We start from the raw sequence: 7,500 nt of genomic DNA, 5'->3' as shown, positions 1-7,500 counted from the left end.
CTTCTACACATTCCCCTCTACCTCATAACGTAGAGTAACTAATAGTTAGGACTTAGAAAAAAATGGATAACTCACTCATAAGAAAAGTCCTTCCCGCATCAAGCACTAATATAGTTTTAACGTCTAATTAGATCGGCGAATCATTCAAATTAAGAACATAAGCCCGTTACTTTTTATTTCTCTATAATTGGAGCATAGTGCCCTATCCATTTATTCATTCGACCCGACTTTACTTTTTTTTCCGCATCAAGAATTCAAACAAGTTTGGCCTAATCTAGTAAGGTAAAAATATTACTAGAATTTTCCATTAATACGACATGCTGCTTTTTCCATTCATTCCTTTCAGGATCAGTCGCGGTCTTACAAACTCTACCGATAGTATGGACGAATCTGTTACTTCATAGAAATGTGTAAAAGATGCTAGCCGCACTTAAAAGCCGAGTACTCTACCATTGAGTTAGCAACCCCAAAATATGAAAAATTTTTCTGTGTAGATACAATCGGAATCAAAATAACAAAAGAAATGAAATTAGATGACGTAATCAAAATATTGCAATAAAAAAAACTTCTTATATCACTTACACAAAAGTAATTTTTTGTATCACAAAAAATACAATGAGACCATCATGTGCGTGAAAAGCAAGGGTCATGAAAGGGAGATAACTAGCTTCATTTATACACAATCGGATTATATTTGTTTGATACACTGTTGTCAATATTAATGTGAATAATGAAAAACGCCTATAATGGACAAAACAAAAGAATTATAAATGAATAAAAAACAAATGGAAATAACAATTTGAGTTGAATAACTATATTTAACTAGATAAAGTTAACAAAATAGAATAAGAGAAAATATTCTAATAATAATAAATTCTATTAAAATAATAGAAAAGAATTAAAAAAAACTACGTACTTAGATTGGCACTATAGAGATAATCAACATAGATAGACATAAAAGATGTAGGCGAAAGAAGAAATTAAGGAAGAAGTAGAAAAAAATATATCGGGTTTGTGGATTGAATAAACCCGATATATTTTTTTTCTATTCATCTTAGATCAATTTATATCAATAAAATAAAAATCGATTTTTTCATTAGCGAAGACGCAATTTTAAGGTAATAAGTGTATAGTATGAATAGAACAAGAGAGAGGGGGAAATACTAAAGAAAAGGTTAGTCAAAGCTATATACAAGTTAAGTTATCACACCCTCGTTTTTTTATTTCATTAATAAAAATGGAATTTCGGTTATTGATTAAGGTGAAGTTCCGTAAAAACACCTGCCTTCTTTAAAATATCATGAACAGTTCCTGTAGGTTGAGCACCCTTTTCAAGGAAATATAGAATAGCAGGAACATTTAAATAGGTTTGATTCTTTATCGGATCATAAAAACCCACTTTACGAAGATCTCTTCCTTCTCTTCGGCATCGAACATCAATTGCAATGATTCGATAAACGGCTCATTGGGATAGATGTAAATTTTAAGTACCCCCCCCAGAACCGTATAAGAAGTTTTCTCCTCGTACGGCTCGAGGAAATTCAAAGTTATGTATAGAATTCTAATTAATGTCAAATAGATCTATAGATTATTAAATCAATTAGACTATGATTTAAAAATTTTTTTCTTATTCTTTTGTTTTTCTTTTGAAAAAAAAAACTCATTCTTATCCCCATAACTCAAGTTGGATAACTCTCACGCAAAGGAAAAAAAACCCTTAAGCTTAAGCATTTCATTTATTGAGCGGTCTCTAACCTCTTTATTTTTGCCTGTCTCCGTTAGAATCTATTTCGATTCTTCATTCTGATCTAGTTTAGTTATTGAGACAATTGAAAAAGATTTTTACTTGTTCCGGGATCCTTTATCCTTTCCTTGAATCATTGGGTTTAGACATTACTTCGGTGATCTTTAATCGTTTCAAAATGGTAGCAACATACCATTTTTTTTGATTTCCTTTTTATCAAAGAATCATATAAATAATGGATTCTCGTGTGATACACTTTTAATCCAATTTGATGTTTGAATTTGAAACTTGTTCGAATTGGATCCTTTCGATTTGTATACCGAACCTATACTTACGAAGTAGTTTTAACTTATTGATTGACACTAACCCTAGATCTCTGCCCTTGATAAATGAATCAATACTTTCTACTCGAGCTCCATCATGTACTATTTACATCAAAAACCCTAAAAAAAAAAAAGAGCTCGAGTGCAACCGAACAAACTATGTCGAGTCAAGAGCATCTTCATTCCTATATAATATAAAATGGTGGGTGTAAGAATCCACAGTGGATCATGTCCTTCAAGTCGCACGTTGCTTTCTACCACATCGTTTTAAACGAAGTTTTACCATAACCTCTAATTTCTTGGAACTGGTATGTAATTGATTCATTTATGGAATCATGTATAGTCATTGGGTTAGTTGGTCCATAGTAATCTATACTCTTATGACATGGGTAGTTTTTGAAAAAGTCTTAGCAATACTTCAATTTATTGAAACCCATATTTTATTGTATATATTGTATCAATAACATTTTTTTGTATGAGTGCAATATTTATTTCTCTATATATAGATATTTTCTAGATAGAGAGAGATTTTTTGAAATTTCTATAAAATCAATTAAGAAATAATTAATTACGAATAATTAAGAATCTCCATTTTTCAATTTCTTCATAGAATGGATTCACGAGTTTAACACTTCTTCGAGTACCAAGGACTCATAAGAAATAATTAAAAAGATTTACTTGATTGAAAATTTACTACCTAAATATTATATTATAATATTATTTGAATAAATTTTTGTAAAGGATTTATTACATTTGATTATGATAAATAAATGTATATTCGGGATTAACCCATCAATTAGATAGATCTAAAATAAAAAAAAAAAAAAGAAATAAAACGATAAAAATAGATAATAACAATACATACATATCAGCATTTTCTGCCTAGTTTATTTAACTTAAGAGACTCAATAATCTTTCCTTAAAATAAAGTGAAAAAGATGTATGAATTGTTACTTGGATTTACAATTATTCATTACAGACAAACATACGAAAAAATGAGGTGAAAAGAAATACATAATATGTTACATATGTAACTTGATTCTTTGTTAATCAGATTCGGGCAGATATTCAAATTGATATCTTCCGTTATGGATTAACTCCTATCTACCCCCAATTAGATCGAGTAGATGCATCATAAATAAAAAAAGGATCCTACGGGGGACTGGACTAGTTTCGGAGGTGCTAGACTATCTTGTATAAGGCGAAAGTCAAACAGATCTAGAGTAAACGATTGTTCCTACCTATTTTTTTTTATTTGACTCTAAAATTTAGTACCCTAAACCCTAAATAGGTCTTAAGTTTCTTAAGACCATTAATTCAATTCCATTAGTGCCAAAAACACAAGACCTTCGTGTTTATAATTCAGAAATCCACAGAAAAAAAATACTCGGGTTTCACAAACCATTTAAGAGATAGAGAATAATAGAGGCTTTCGCATTTCTGAAATGCATCATTATAAGAAAATAATAAAGAACAATCACATTCGATCTATATTTAGACTCTTAAGCATAAGGTTGTTTAAAACGGCAATCTATAGTCTGATATCGAATATTTTTCCATATATCTTATAATATACTATTATTATATATAATAATAATACGCATACTCTGGGACGGAAGGATTCGAACCTCCGAATAGCGGGACCAAAACCCGTTGCCTTACCACTTGGCCACGCCCCATTTATATTCAACACTAATAAACACTAATATTGGTAGTGCTTAGTCGTCAATTCCAGTACAAATATTTATAGAATAAATTAGATTGTTGCTCAGATTTTGATACGTTTATAGATCCAATTAAACTCAATTTATTGATCATTACATATAATTCCATTAAGATATTGTATGAAAGTAGGATTTCTTCTATTCTCGTTTTATTTGAGAATTGAAGGATTTTTGATTGGCTGAGTTCAAATCAAAGAAAGGTTTTTTGACCTACTTTATGTTATTAATTTTTCCCTTATCCCTTATATCATAGCAATAATAGGGGATTAATAACTCAATCAAATCAAAAGAAATACAATTATCTTCAAGAACAAAGAAAAAAAAATTGTTATGCTTAATATCTTAAGTTTCATCGGTATCTGTCTTAATTCTTTCCTTTATTCAAGTAGTTTTTTCGTCGCCAAATTGCCCGAGGCCTACGCTTTTTTGAATCCAATAGTAGATGTTATGCCAGTAATACCTCTATTCTTTTTTCTATTAGCTTTTGTTTGGCAAGCTGCTGTAAGCTTTCGATAATATTTTTAATACTGTCCGAGACAAATTCATGATTTACTAGAAAAAAAAAAAAAAAGATTCTAACTAGTTATAAGATCAGATAAGTTGTACATACAGTCTGAAGCTTTAAGTTGAATCCAATATTGAAATTATTCTATAGCTATGATAAATCTGGATCACTCTCATTTTCTTATTCTTACTTTTTTCCTTTGAACGACCCTCTTCGAGTCCCCCACAATATAGAATTGTGGGTATGAAATCCAATTTTGAGTAATCAAGGACTCAACTCTTAAAATTTTTTCCTATTTATAGAAATAACTTCACTGCATTTCTTGGTGTCAAACCAGATTAAAATAGAGAATCTATTCTCTTAAAAAAAAAATGATCTTGGAGATTGTGTAATGCTTACTCTCAAACTATTTGTTTATACAGTAGTAATATTCTTTGTTTCTCTCTTCATTTTCGGATTCCTATCTAATGACCCGGGACGTAATCCGGGGCGTGAAGAATAACAAAATCAGATTTTTTTTCCTTGCTTGATTTTGAAATGTTCTTAACATTTTATCTATTCCACATCTTTCCTCAACTATAAAAAAAATACCAAGTAATTGACAGAAACGGAAAGAGAGGGATTCGAACCCTCGGTACAAAAAAATCGTACAACGGATTAGCAATCCGACGCTTTAGTCCACTCAGCCATCTCTCCCCAAATTGAAAAAGGATAATTACTATGATACATTGTATAAAAAATAGAAAATAAAGGCTTGAAAAAAGCCCTTCTTTATCTCTCTTTATTATCTTTATCTACCCCTTTATAGATATATAATTTCATTATATTGATATAGATAATTATCTAGATATATCGATGGATATCTATCAAATCGATAAAAACTTTTTTTTATTAGGAATTCCATTTAGATAAATTAGATTTCATTAGATAAGGGCTCAAAAGAAGAGATATCTTCAATCCTAATATATAAATAATACCAATATATTAAAGATTCATAAAAATATTTATAAATAAAAAGAAAGTACCTTTTTTAGTTTATTTCATCCGAAAAGCCCTTTTCTTTTTATTTTTAGTTCCACGGCCTGGCCTGGTCAGTACCTAGCCGGGCTTTTTTTGTTCCAATAAATCGTAGATCAAATTATTTATTTGATTTGAAAATGTTTTTGAAAAAAAAAAAAATAGAAACAACAAGAATCCTAAGAAGATTTATTATTTCAATTCCTATGATACAGAAAAAGATGATATAGAATCAAGGTTCGATTTCTTATTATTATTTTTTAGTACTTTACTAGAATAAAAAACTTGTTAATTAGTTAATTAAAACGAGTCCTCTTTTCCTAATCTCATTAGTGGCCCTGATGAAAATACGTCAACGCTCAAATTTTCATGATTATTTTCTGATCCGATCTTTTTATTACTTATTAATACGACTTATTTTCGTCTTCGACAAAAGGTCCATTTATATACAATAATTGCATTGTAGCGGATATAGTTTAGTGGTAAAAGTGCGATTCGTTCTATTAATCCCTTAATAGTTAAGGGATCCTTCGGGTTGATTAATATTCCGATCAAAAACTTTATTTCTTAAAAGGATTTAATCCTTTACCTCTCGATGAAAGATTCGAGGAAAAATAAAAATTCTCGTGATTTGTATCCAAAAATATGTTCTAAATTGAAAAAATTGGATCATGAAATTACGAAACATAATTTTATTGAATTGGATCAATACTTCCAATTGAAGGAATAAGGGATCCATGGATAAAGGTGGAATTTTTTCTAATCGTAACTAAATCTTCAATTTTTTCTTTGTATAAGGGAGATTGAAGCAAAACAAAATAGCTATTAAACAATGTCTTTGGTTTACTAGAGACGTCGACATCGTTTTTTTTAGCTCGGCGGAAACAAAATACTTTTCCTAAGGATTATATTAAATAGAAATAGGGAACGAAATAAATAACTGGAAAGATTGTTATAATCTCCTCTTGTATAGGGATCATCTATAAAGCGGGTCCTTTTGAATGCATTCAGACGGAAAGGCTGACATAGATGTTATGGATGGTATTTTTTTTTGTTTACATCTTATAAATTTAGGAATTTATCCATCTTCCATAAAGGAGCCGAATGAAACCAAAGTTTCACGTTCGGTTTTGAATTAGAGACGTTCAGTTCAAAATGATGAATCAACGTCGACTATAACCCCTAGCCTTCCAAGCTAACGATGCGGGTTCGATTCCCGCTATCCGCTTATCTTATCTTATAATATTCTTATCTTATAATTTATATATATTATAAATAGAAATTAATTAATAATGGAATTACTCAAATAAAAATTTTCAATTTACTTAATTTTAACTAAATTTTAACTAATGTATTAGTTAATGTAATGCATCATTGAATTCAATATGCAATTTCCGGAATTCTCACACATTTTTTTTTACGAACAAGAGAGGTGAAAATACGAAAAAAAAAATTGGAATCAAAAGCGTCCATTGTCTAATGGATAGGACATAGGTCTTCTAAACCTTTGGTATAGGTTCAAATCCTATTGGACGCAATTTTTTTTCATATATTTTTTTTTAGTTTTAAATTTTCTATATCATGTCAAGAAAGGAAAGATTTTGAATGATTTGAATAAGAGACGCTTATTTATTAATAGTAATTTATAAATTAGTTTTAATATTAATTGTAACTCTAGTTTTAGATTTATTATATAAATAAACTAATAATTCAATTCTGTTTTATTTGAAGATAAGATATTAGTAGAAAGGATATTCAAATTCCAAATATTAAGATATTTATGATATTCTAAATATATTATTAGAAATATAATCTAATTTTAACTTTAACTATATTTATAAAAAAATTTCTTAATTGTATTTACATTTCATTTTAATATTGATATATATTTCTAGAAATATTATCTACTTTCTTTAATATATTTATATATATTTTTTATTTTATATAAATTATATATATATATATTCTACCTACTAACACCTAATAAATGAAAAGAATGAAATTATTTCATGTTTCAATTTTAACATTTGAAAGTTCTAAAATTGATTTATACTTTACTTGTTTTCTTTTATACTTGGTCTTGAAGTAGAAAACGTTCCATCTGTTCCTGAATAGCTTCTTTCAAAAGGGCTTCCGCTTCAGTGGTCAATGTCTTCGTAGAAGAGATTATTTCTTGAAACTGAGGTT

The 7,500-nt window shown here is 28.8% G+C and overlaps 1 non-coding gene across 1 annotated transcript; it reads right to left on the bottom strand.

The window, feature by feature from the left end:
* Positions 1-4,904: 4,904 nt before the first annotated feature.
* TRNAS-GCU (transfer RNA serine (anticodon GCU)) lies at positions 4,905-4,992 on the bottom strand. The gene has a single exon. It is a non-coding gene; the product is annotated as a tRNA-Ser (tRNA).
* Positions 4,993-7,500: the final 2,508 nt, after the last annotated feature.

This window comes from Cucumis melo, unplaced genomic scaffold, assembly GCF_025177605.1.
Source record: "Cucumis melo cultivar AY unplaced genomic scaffold, USDA_Cmelo_AY_1.0 utg001046l, whole genome shotgun sequence".
In the NCBI taxonomy this organism is placed as follows: domain Eukaryota; kingdom Viridiplantae; phylum Streptophyta; class Magnoliopsida; order Cucurbitales; family Cucurbitaceae; genus Cucumis; species Cucumis melo.
This window is presented reverse-complemented; position numbering and strand designations above follow the sequence as displayed.